Here is a 12,073-nt window from a genome sequence, read left to right on the forward strand (position 1 = left end):
TTGTCCTCAAGTACATCGCCCTTGTATAGACCCTCTATATACTCCTTCCACCTTTCTGCTTTCCCTTCTTTGCTTAGAACTGGGTTTCCATCTGAGCTCTTAATATTCATACAAGTGGTTCTCTTTTCTCCAAAGGTCTCTTTAATTTTCCTGTAGGCAGTATCTATCTTACCCCTAGTGAGATAAACCTCCATATCCTTACATTTGTCCTCTAGCCATGCCTGCTTAGCCATTTTGCACTTCCTGTCAATCTCATTTTTGAGACGTTTGTATTCCTTTTTGCCTGCTTCATTTACTGCATTTTTATATTTTCTCCTTTCATCAATTAAATTCAATATTTCTTCTGTCACCCAAGGGTTTCTACTAGCCCTCGTCTTTTCACCTACTTGATCCTCTGCTGCCTTCACTACTTCATCTCTCAAAGCTACCCATTCTACTTTTACTGTATTTCTTTCCCCCATTCCTGTCAATTGTTCCCTTATGCTCTCCCTGAAACTCTGTACAACCTCTGGTTTAGTCAGTTTATCCAGGTCCCATCTCCTTAAATTCCCACCTTTGTGCAGTTTCTTCAGTTTTAATCTACAGTTCATAACCAATAGATTGTGGTGCGAATCCACATCTGCCCCTGCAAATGTCTTACAATTTAAAACCTGGTTCCTAAATCTCTGTCTTACCATTATATAATCTATCTGAAACCTGTCAGTATCTCCAGGCTTCTTCCATGTATACAACTTTCTTTCATGATTCTTGAACCAAGTATTAGCTATGATTAAGTTGTGCTCTGTGCAAAATTCTACCAGGCAGCTTCCTCTTTCATTCTTACCCCCAATCCATATTCACCTACTACGTTTCCTTCTCTCCCTTTTCCTACTGCCGAATTCCAGTCACCCATGACTATTAAATTTTCGTCTCCCTTCACAATCTGAATAATTTCTTTTATTTCATTATACATTTCTTCAATTTCTTCGTCATCTGCAGAGCTAGTTGGCATATAAACTTGTACTACTGTAGTAGGTGTGGGTTTTGTGTCTATCTTGGCCACAATAATGCGTTCACTATGCTGTTTGTAGTAGCTTAGCCTCATTCCTATTTTCCTATTCATTATTAAACCTACTCCTGCATTACCCCTATTTGATTTTGTGTTCATATATATATATGTTTATATATATATAATAGAGGGAAACATTCCACGTGGGAAAAATATATCTAAAAACACAGATGATGTGACTTACCGAATGAAAGTGCTGGCAGGTCGATAGACACACAAACAAACACAAACATACACACGAAATTCAAGCTTTCGCAACAAACTGTTGCCTCATCAGGAAAGAGGGAAGGAGAGGGAAAGACGAAAGGATGTGGGTTTTAAGGGAGAGGGTAAGGAGTCATTCCAATCCCAGGAGCGGAAAGACTTACCTTAGGAGGAAAAAAGGACAGGTATACACTCGCACACACACACATATCCATCCGCACATACACAGACACAAGCAGACATTTGTAAAGGCAAAGAGTTTGGCCCAAACTCTTTGTCTTTAAATACGTCTGCTTGTGTCTGTATATGTGTGGATGGATATGTGTATGTGTGCAAGTGTATACGCGTCCTTTTTCCCTTTTTTCCCCCCTAAGGTAAGTCTTTCCGCTCCCGGGATTGGAATGACTCCTTACCCTCTCCCTTAAAACCCACATCCTTTCGTCTTTCCCTCTCCTTCCCTCTTTCCTGATGAGGCAACAGTTTGTTGCGAAAGCTTGAATTTTGTGTGTATGTTTGTGTTTGTTTGTGTGTCTGTCGACCTGCCAGCACTTAAGCCAGGGAGGAACTAATGGTGATAATTATTTAGAAATATCAGTCAAATATTTGTTCTGATGATTTGTAGGATAGTGGGACAAGTATAGAATAAAAAAAGGTATGGTATATTGAATTTTATATAAATATGAGGTCTGCTGAAAGTGTAGAAGTTGAAAAGTAGTGGAGGACTCTAGGGGATCAAATAAGGTCCCCAGAGGTAAGAGTGAAGTGTGAGGTAGAATTGAATTCTGCCATGTAGTATTTAGCAACAGTATACATAAACATGTATACTAGGGTAATGATCCATGGGGCCTACTCACAAAGGATAAGGGGGTGCACCCAGCTTTTATTGAATGAAGAGAAGGGCAGATAGGCAGACCGAAGAGAGGCTGACCTATACTGTTCGGGCAGGGGCACCAAGAAGGGGATTGACCTGTACCATAGAATATAGGAATAAGAAAGGGAAGTACCTACCAAAACAGAAGGAGGTAGTGCATCCATAGGAGCAACCCGGAGGTAAAGTATAGGTACTGAGCCTGAAGGGAAGGACAGTATTGTGACAGAAGTCACACAATTCTATACAGATTATTCTGGTAAGTTTGGATTCTTTACACTGACAGCGTTATTATGAGTTATGAGAGTCAGAAAGAACACATTCATTTTTTTCTCCAGAGTTTCCTCCAGACTACAAGTTGCTGTAGGAAATGAGACTGTTAAGTACTAAAGAAAAGATAATTTTGAAAATTATATTAAAGAATGAAGCAATCAAAAGTCTATGCCACCTGGAATTTGAGATCGGAAAACAAAAATTTTGTCCGCACAATTCCTAGACATAAAGGCACTAACTCCAACATTGGGTGAAATGCTCAGATAGTTATTGTCAAAATGAACAAAAACAAGAAAAGGAAAATCTAGGTATTAAGTACACAAGGACTAAAAGAGATATACTGTATATTGATTGAAATATAAATTAGTGTTGTGATAGATATTAATGTACATGATGAATGCGTGTAAAATATTGCATGTTCGAGCTAAGGGGAGGGATATGTAGTGCTTTGAGAATTTCTGGGTAATTTCTAGAAACACTTGGCTCTCCAGCATCTCGAACATTCAATATTTTAATGATGAGGGTAAGAGAGCCTTTTTACTGTGCCACACATATCTGTGAGTGCAGGAGGGGCAGCTGTCACGAGAAGCCAGGAACTGTGTCAGACGAGTGGCCCCAACAAGTGGTTACAAGCAGCACCCTGGAATTTATATCAAAAAGTCAAAGAGTGTTTGTAGAATGTTCTGTGGTTTGTGGTGTCGTGAGTATTGTTACAGAGACAGATGAAGTGTGTATTGTATAGAGACTCTTACTTCATGTTGAACTGAAAAGATTCTACAAGTACATGATTTATTTCAAGAATAGAGAGTTGGTTAATGTTATTCTCTTTAACCTGATACAGTCTTCAGAGAAGAATTAAACAGTGAGAGTGACGTATCTGATGCCCTAAAGAAGAGGATTGGCTGTACACACAGTGTATGAGTCAACTGGAAGAGACATGTGAGTCATGCAACCCAACACAGCACTGTCTCTTGTCGTTCAAGAAAGCAGTAGAAATGTAATTCAATTGCTCCAATCATGAGGGGAATGCTCCTCTATGGCCTGATGGTGGGGCTTTGGGAGGTGTTAAGTGATTGGAAAGATAAGGCATGGGAGATCTGTTTTTGGACAAGGTTTGGAGGGTAATTACGATCTGCAAAGGCCTTGGTAAGACCCTCGGTATATTTCAAGAGAGCCTGCTCGACACTACACATGCAGTGACCATGGCTGGCAGAGCTGCACATTGAAACTCTTGCTCCTTGACTGATGGCTCATATCCCTGTAATAGACTTAGATGCAACACCTGTCCCATACATCCTCCCACCACCACCTACTCCAGTCATACCACAAACATCACCTATCCCATCAAAGGTAGGGCTAATTGTGAAACCAGTCATCTGATCTACAAGCTAAGCTGCAACCACTGTGCTGCATTCTATGTGGGCATGACAGTCAACAAGCTGTCTGTCTGCATGAAGAGCCACTGACAAACTATTGCCAAGAAACAACTGGACCACTCTGTTGCGGAGTAAACTGCCCAACACGATGTCCTTCATTTCAATGACTGCTTCACAGCCTGTGCCATCTTTATCCTTCACACCAACATCAACTTTTCTGAACTGGGCAGGTGGAAACTATCCCTGCGATACATCTAATGTTCCCATAACCCGCCTGGCCTCAACCTTCGTTAGTCATTGTCCTTACCCATCTGGACTCTTCACCATTCCCATTTGAGCACTAAACAGCCCTCTACTTCACCACTGCGCCCAGTCTTTTTATTTCTATCCTTTCCACTACCCCACCTCTCTCTCCCACCCTCTGTCTAATCTTCTGACTGCATGTAGCTGCTCCACCCTCCACCTGCCCCTGCACAATCCCAGCACCACTTTACCATTCCTGACCCCACTCTGCTATCCCTCCCCCTCCCCACTCCAGCCCCCTCCATGCCCCCAACTGGTTGCCTCTCCTGTAATACTCAGATGCTCGCAGTCACTCTAGCTGCCAGAGATTGTGGCCATGTATGTGTAAGTTTGTAGGTGTGAGTGTGTACTTGTGTGCATGCTGTCTGCTTTTGACAATGGCCTTGTTGGCTGAAAGCTAACTTTCAGAAAGTCTTTTTGTTGTGCCTCTCTGCGGCTTAGCATCTCCATTATATGGTGATTTGCAACAATCATTTTCATTATATTGTTAATAAAGATACATTGTTAGCAAAAATCTTATATTTGTTCAATATTCTTCAGAGGTTGATGAATAAAGTCACATTTGTGTTACCTGGTTACCACATTCATGGTGTTCTGGGGTGGATGAAATTAAGTCGGAACTCATCAAATACAGTGGAATGTCAGGTCTTAAATGGCCTGGGAGTCGGGACAGGTTCCATCAGACTGGACAAAAGCAGTAATCACACCAATCTTTAAACATGGAAACAGAAAAGATTGTAACAACTACAGAGGTATCTCTTTAATCAGCGTTGTGGGTAAAATCTTCTCAGGTATTGTTGAAAGGAAAGTGCGAGTATTAGTTGAGGACCAATTAGATGAAAATCAGTGTGGGTTTAGGCCTCTTAGAGGTTGTCAGGACCAGATCTTTAGCTTACGGCAAATAATGGAGATGTGTTATGAGTGGAACAGGGAATTGTATCTATGCTTTATAGATCTAGAAAAGGCATGTGACTGGGTTCCTAGGAGGAAGTTATTGTCTGCTCTACAAGATTATGGAATAGGAGGCAAACTTTTGCAAGCAATTAAATGTCTTTATATGGATAGTCAGGCAGCAGTTAGAGTTGACGGTAAATTGAGTTCATGGTTCAGAGTAGTTTCAGGGGTAAGACAAGGCTGCAACCTGTCTCCACTGTTGTTCATATTATTCATGGATCATATGTTGAAAACAATAGACTGGCTGGGTGAGATTAAGATACGTGAACACAAAATAAGCAGTCTTGCATATGCGGATGACTTAGTTGTGATGGCAGATTCGATTGGAAGTTTGCAAAGTAATATTTCAGAGCTAGATCAGAAATGTAAGGACTATGGTATGAAGATTAGCATCTCCAAAACGAAAGTAATGTCAGTGGGAAAGAAATATAAATGGATTGAGTGCCAAATAGGAGGAACAAAGTTAGAACAGGTGGACGGTTTCAAGTACTTAGGATGCATATTCTCACAGGATGGCAACATAGTGAAAGAACTGGAAGCGAGGTGCAGCAAAGATAATGTAGTGAGCGCTCAGCTACGATCTACTCTCTTCTGCAAGAAGGAAGTCAGTACCAAGACTAAGTCATCTGTGCACCGTTCAATCTTTCGACCAACTTTGTTGTATGGGAGCAAAAGCTGGGTGGATTCAGGTTACCTTATCAACAAGGTTGAGGTTACGGATATGAAAGTAGCTAGGATGATTGCAGGTACTAGTAGATGGGAACAATGGCAGGAGGGTGTCCACAATGAGGAAATCAAAGAAAAACTGGGAATAAACTCTATAGATGTAGCAGTCAGGGCGAACAGGCTTAGATGGTGGGGTCATGTTACACGCATGGGAGAAGCAAGGTTACCCAAAAGACTCATGGATTCAGCAGTAGAGGGTAGGAGGAGTCGGAGCAGACCAAGGAGAAGGTACCTGGATTCGGTTAAGAATTACAAACAAGGATAACTGAGAAATCCTTATCAAATATTTTAAAGAAACTTCTTAGCTATGAAAATCAAATAATCTAATCACAAATAATAAAACAAGATGAAACAATTGAAAGTCCAGGTTGTAAGATCCCCACACAATTCAAGTTGGAATATCCTCAGACCCCTAATCCTTCCACCACACCTATGAACAACCTACAAAGGAGTGCCACCTTTGTCCCCTAACACAACGCCAGACTAGAATTACTAAACCACAACCTTCATCATGACCTTCATTATCTCTCATTATGCCCTGAAATGAGAAACATCCTATCCAAGATCCTTCATATACCTCCTAAAGTGGTGTTATGCATTCCCCCTGACCTCAACACCACCCTAGTCCATCCCTCTCCAACTCCCAACCCCACCCCTTACCACAGCAATCATAACAATGTGGAAGACCCATGTGCAAGACCTGTCCAATGAAACCACCCAGCCTAGCCGGAATGGCTAAGCGGTTCTAGGCGCTTCAGTGTGGAACCGCAAGACCGCCATGGTCACAGGTTCGAACCCTGACTCGGGCATGGATGTGTGTGATGTCCTTAGGGAAGTTAGGTTTAACTAGTTCTAAGTTCTAGGGGACTGATGACCTCAACAGTTAAGTCCCATAGTGCTCAGAGCCATCTGAACCGTTTTTTGAAACCACCCAGTACTTAACATTCCAGTCCTGTCATGGGCTTACCCCAACAGAGTCCAGGTCACCTGTGAAACCAGCTATGTCATACATCATTCCTGCTGCAATCACTGCACAGCTTTTTATACTGGTATGAGTATCAACCAGTTGTACACCAGGATGAATGGCCATCATTAAATAATGGTAAAAATCAAGTGAAACACCCTGTGGGACAACTTGCAGCTAAACATAACATGCTTGATTTCAATGGCTGTTTCACAACCCAAGCCACCTGGATGCTCTCCTTCACCACCAGTTTTTCTGAACTTTGCAGATGACAGACATCCTTAAACTCATCCTCCAGTCCCGAAATTATCCCAGCCTCAGCCTGCAGTAAGTACTGTTTCCACAAAATTCACCCAACAGCTACCAGCTCCTCTGTCCTATCACCTCTTCTTAATACATGTAACATCACCCTAACTGTGTGCCAATTCCTGCCAATACACTCACTGGTCTTCGCCTCCTCTCTGCTCTTTTCCTTTGTTGATCCCCCCCCTCCCTCCCTCCATCCCCCAAAGCCTTCTGACCCTGCAACTGACAGCCTTGTCCTGCCACCGTCTAGTCCCTGTATTCTCTGCCAGGCAGCACTAACTTCTCTCCCACCATCCACACCCTGCTACCCCTCCTCCTTCCCCAACCAAGTCTGAATTGCTGCTCCTGTTCGAGGCATTTGTATTCTGGCCGAAGCAGCCAGAGCTGGTGGTCATCTACGTGTAACGTAAGCTTGCTGGTGTGAATGCATGTGTGTGTTTCCTTTCTGAAGAAGGTTTTCATTGAAGGCTCAATGTGCGTCTTGGGTAGCAATCTATCCTTGTAATAACACAAGAGATTAAAATGGGCCATTTTCTCCTCCCTAGTGCAATGCAATAAAACATAATATCCACAGGTTAAAATACAACAGAGCTATTACAAAATATATCATACTAGAAACTCCTGAAAGCTTCAGTCTGAAGGAGCAATAGATGTTTTACATAAAATCAGAGGACAATTAGAAAAATGTTGATTAATATTAGAAAAATAGTGTGTCTCAAAACATCAATTTTATATTAAATGATGAGAGAAGAACAATATGTATTTAACTTCATAGGTTTTAAAAATGCATGACTTTCACAATGATGATATGCTACATACCATATTGGCAGAAATAAGAGTTGATGAAAAGCTAGTAGGGCTTATGGGACCAACCTTGACTAATACCAAGTCAAAAATAAAATTCCAAATTTTCTAAAACCCTTAAAAATAAAATAGGGGTTTTACAGGAAGATGGACTCTCACCACTTCCCAGGGGTGATGAACAGTTCAATCACCAGACTGATATCACAGAGGGAGACGCACCTATTGGCCCGATGACCAGACACTATGGAGCAACAGCGCATATTCAGTAAGCAACTTGAGTTCCATGAAATATTTTCTTTACTGCAACAACATGTTTCAGAAAGAAACAAGCTATTGCAGCCAGGTTAGAATTCTGATAGTGGAAAAGGGGCCCCAATCTGTTTCATGTACACTGGGCCACTGACCAACAAGGATTAAGTATACATTGCAGTTTTGTTTGTGTGGACAAAACCTCTTGGACTCTAATCAGGGATGTTATTATGCAATTTACCACTAAGATATCAGGAACTACACATTAGGTAACTGAATCTTTTCTGATGAAAGTAATGTGAATAGCTCAAGCCATTCAGCCCAAAGCTTATTTATGATGAAAGATGACGCCTAGGCAGACAGATCTCCGGCACAGATATTGCAGGACATAGCACCACCCATGGGGACCTCAACTTCTCTGCAGACCAGATAACCCAACTGTTGCACTACTGCTTCACCAGGGGCAATGGACAGTTCAATCAACACAACAACGTCACACAGGGAGAAGCATCAATAAGCCTGATGACCAGATGCCATGGAGCAACACCACATGTTCAGTAAGCAACAGTATTCAGTTAGGATACTGACAAAGTGGAAGATGCCTGCCAGCACCTCTGAAAGCTAAAGTTGTGAAATCTTACAGTTCTGGCAGATAGAAAAACAGGGGCAAATGTAGCCATCATCATCTAATGGGGACACCCAGCTACTCCAGTGTGCTATGAGTTCCAGATTGGAAGTGCTGCTGTTGAAAAAACACTAGCCAGGTGGCTCACTTACATACTCCCAAAATTAGACCCGCTTTATCAGACTGTGAAAGTAGTAGCCAGGAGAGCATAGTATGCTGAGCAGAGCTGTCACTAACACCAATAACTACCATGAAAGACCACTGTCACCGGACTTCAATGTCACTAGCTGCAGGCCTCTGTCTGAGTTGGAAACTGCATGCGGTAAACCTCGCCATCATTTACATCCATGCTGGAAGCTGCAAGTTAGCACCACCTGATCCAGAATGTTGCATGCTGCAGCTAGAGAAGCAGCCTAGCAGCAATGCCTTCTGCCACCCATCGCTGACAACATACTAACTTACATCAGCTCTTTTCAGCTGAGCTGACAACAATCTACTCTACCACCCTGATGGATTACCACTTGTAATAAAATTTGTTAGGTGTGAGGAATGTAATAACCACTCTTGGATGATACGAAATGACCAATTCCCAAGTTCAAGACACAAAATCCAGAAATCCACTACCATATAGCTACGTAAAAATGTATAAATGTCAACATATATAAACACTTAATGTACGAGGGCAGTTCAATAAGTAATGCAACACTTTTTTTTTCTCGGCCAATTTTGGTTGAAAAAACCGGAAATTTCTTGTGGATTATTTTCAAACATTCCCGCTTCGTCTCGTATAGTTTCATTGACTTCCGACAGGTGGCAGCGCTGTACGGAGCTGTTAAAATGGCGTCTGTAACGGATGTGCGTTGCAAACAACGGGCAGTGATCGAGTTTCTTTTGGCGGAAAACCAGGGCATCTCAGATATTCATAGGCGCTTGCAGAATGTCTACGGTGATCTGGCAGTGGACAAAAGCACGGTAAGTCGTTGGGCAAAGTGTGTGTCATCATCGCCGCAAGGTCAAGCAAGACTGTCTGATCTCCCGCGTGCGGGCCGGCCGTGCACAGCTGTGACTCCTGCAATGGCGGAGCGTGCGAACACACTCGTTCGAGATGATCGACGGATCACCATCAAACAACTCAGTGCTCAACTTGACATCTCTGTTGGTAGTGCTGTCACAATTGTTCACCAGTTGGGCTAATCAAAGGTTTGTTCCCGCTGGGTCCCTCGTTGTCTAACCAAACACCATAAAGAGCAAAGGAGAACCATCTGTGTGGAATTGCTTGCTCGTCATGTGGCTGAGGGTGACAATTTCTTGTCAAAGATTGTTACAGGCGATGGAACATGGGTTCATCAGTTCGAACCTGAAACAAAACGGCAATCAATGGAGTGGCGCCACACCCACTCCCCTACCAAGAAAAAGTTTAAAGCCATACCCTCAGCCGGTAAAGTCATGGTTACAGTCTTCTGGGATGCTGAAGGGGTTATTCTGTTCGATGTCCTTCCCCATGGTCAAACGATCAACTCTGAAGTGTATTGTGCTACTCTTCAGAAATTGAAGAAACGACTTCAGCGTGTTCGTAGGCACAAAAATCTGAACGAACTTCTCCTTCTTCATGACAACGCAAGACCTCACACAAGTCTTCGCACCCGAGAGGAGCTCACAAAACTTCAGTGGACTGTTCTTCCTCATGCACCCTACAGTCCTGATCTCGCACCGTCGGATTTCCATATGTTTGGCCCAATGAAGGACGCAATCCGTGGGAGGCACTACACGGATGATGACGAAGTTATTGATGCAGTACGACGTTGGCTCCGACATCGACCAGTGGAATGGTACCGTGCAGGCATACAGGCCCTCATTTCAAGGTGGCGTAAGGCCGTAGCATTGAATGGAGATTACGTTGAAAAATAGTGTTGTGTAGCTAAAAGATTGGGGAAAAACCTGGTGTATTTCAATGCTGAATAAAACAACCCCTGTTTCAGAAAAAAAATGTGTTGCATTACTTATCGCACTGCCCTCGTATTTATTATGATGATTAGGGACATCTTAAAAAGAAAAGCAGTGATAAACAATTATTTGTACCTTATTTTTGAAATGTATGTTTCAAAGACGATTTTGCACAAATAGTTTGACATATGATATTTTCTTTGCTACATGTTGATAGAGGTAAATCTTTGTCCTCGGGCAGTTTGTAGTACAAGTTTGAATGGTGACGGTGGAGTGCAAGTTATATGTGTTGTGTTAACACAGTGATTAATGTTGATTTGTATTGTGAAGTGAAATGACTGAAAATATATCTATACAACAACAGAAAGCCCACCAGTACTCATAATAGTTAAAAGAAAAAAATGAAGCCAAGCATCCTCTAGATCAGTATACATAGATACATTTCAGTATGGACTACGAGCCTACAACTTATAACAGAGAAGAAGATCAAAAGATGTTGCAAAAACTGTTTACACAAATTTACTGCCTCTACCTCTACGTGCTGTGTGTCACTAACTCACCATGCAAAGTGCTGTGAAAATGTGACCAGCTGCCCAAATTATAAACTTACTGCGTACGTCCGCCCCATGAACCATAGACCTTGCTGTTGGTGGGGAGGCTTGCATGCCTCAACGATACAGATAGCTGTACCGTAAGTGCAACCACAATGGAGGGGTATCTGTTGAGAGGTCAGACAAACATGTGGTTCCTGAAGAGGAGCAGCAGCCTTTACAGCAGTTGCAGGGACAACAGTTTGGATGATTGACTGATCTGGCCTTGTAACACTAAACAAAACGGCCTTGCTGTGCTGGTACTGCGAACGGCTGAAAGCAAGGGGAAACTACAGCCGTCATTTTTCCCGAGGGCCTGCAGCTTTACTGTATGGTTAAATGATGATGGCGTCCTCTTGGGTAAAATATTCCAGAGGTAAAATAGTCCCCCCTTTGGATCTCCAGGTGGAGACTACTCAAGAGGACATCGTTATCAGGAGAAAGAAAACGCATTCTACGGATCGGGGCGTGGAATGTCAGATCCACTAATCGCGCAGGTAGGTTAGAAAATTTAAAAAGGGAAATGGATAGGTTGAAGTTACATATAGTGGTAATTAGTGAAGTTCGGTGGCTGGAGGAACAAGACTTTTGGTCAGGTGAATACAGGGTTATAAATACAAAATCAAATAGGGGTAATGCAGGAGTCGGTTTAATAATGAATAACAAAATAGGAGTGCATGTAAGCTACTGCAAGCAGCATAGTGAACGCATTATTGTGGCCAAGATAGCCATGAAGGCCAGGCCTATTACAGTAGTACAAGTTTATATGCCAACCAGCTACGCAGATGACAAAGAAATTGAAGAAATGTATGATGAGATAAAAGAAATTATTCAGGTAG

The 12,073-nt window shown here is 42.4% G+C and overlaps 1 protein-coding gene across 1 annotated transcript in view; it reads right to left on the minus strand.

Annotated features, from left to right (window-relative positions):
• LOC124607281 (proton-coupled folate transporter-like) overlaps window positions 1-12,073 on the minus strand; it is a 326,877-nt gene that overhangs the window by 130,258 nt on the left and 184,546 nt on the right. The window lies entirely within an intron of this gene.

The sequence above is a fragment of the Schistocerca americana genome, chromosome 3 (assembly GCF_021461395.2).
Source record: "Schistocerca americana isolate TAMUIC-IGC-003095 chromosome 3, iqSchAmer2.1, whole genome shotgun sequence".
In the NCBI taxonomy this organism is placed as follows: domain Eukaryota; kingdom Metazoa; phylum Arthropoda; class Insecta; order Orthoptera; family Acrididae; genus Schistocerca; species Schistocerca americana.